The sequence below is a fragment of the Odontomachus brunneus genome, unplaced genomic scaffold (genome assembly GCF_010583005.1).
Source record: "Odontomachus brunneus isolate Ranch 3 - 2012 unplaced genomic scaffold, Obru_v1 Obru_scaffold_206, whole genome shotgun sequence".
Classification (NCBI taxonomy): Eukaryota; Metazoa; Arthropoda; class Insecta; order Hymenoptera; family Formicidae; genus Odontomachus; species Odontomachus brunneus.
This window is the reverse complement of record NW_022639656.1, coordinates 34,749-35,350: the sequence shown is the minus strand read 5'-3', so window position 1 is coordinate 35,350 and position 602 is coordinate 34,749.

The following is a 602-nucleotide window of genomic DNA, read 5'->3' as shown; positions in this document are numbered from 1 at the left end:
CTTTATTAATTTAATAATTATAAATAATTATATTTATTTTTTTCAAGTGCAATATTTATAGAAATATTTACAAAATATTAATTTTTTGTTTACAATAAATATTATGGAAAATATTTAGATATTTAAATGTTTCTATATTTTAATAATTCTATATTTAAATATATTTGAATATATTAGGTGGTAAATTAAGTTCCTGCGGCTCACAGTTAGATGACGTTAGTTGTAGGTGTAATTTATTTTGACATCTGAAACTGGCTGCATGTTAGAGGTTAGACATTTGTCAATAAAATTTAATGCGAAGAGATTCATTTAAGCGAGCAGCGCTATTTTTTCTTTTGATTAAATATGGAACGTGATAAGTTGTTTTTTCGACATGTGCTGCTTCATTACTTTGACTTGAAAAAAACTGCAGCTGCAGCTCATAAATTGCTTTTCGAAGCTTATGGCAATTATGCTCCATCGGAAAGAACATGCCAAGTATGGTTTCAGCGATTTAAGAGTGGTGATTTTGATGTCAATGATAAAGAACGCTCAGGCCAACCGAAAAAGTTTGAAGACACCGATTTGCAGACATTATTGGACGAAAACTCTACTCAAACGCT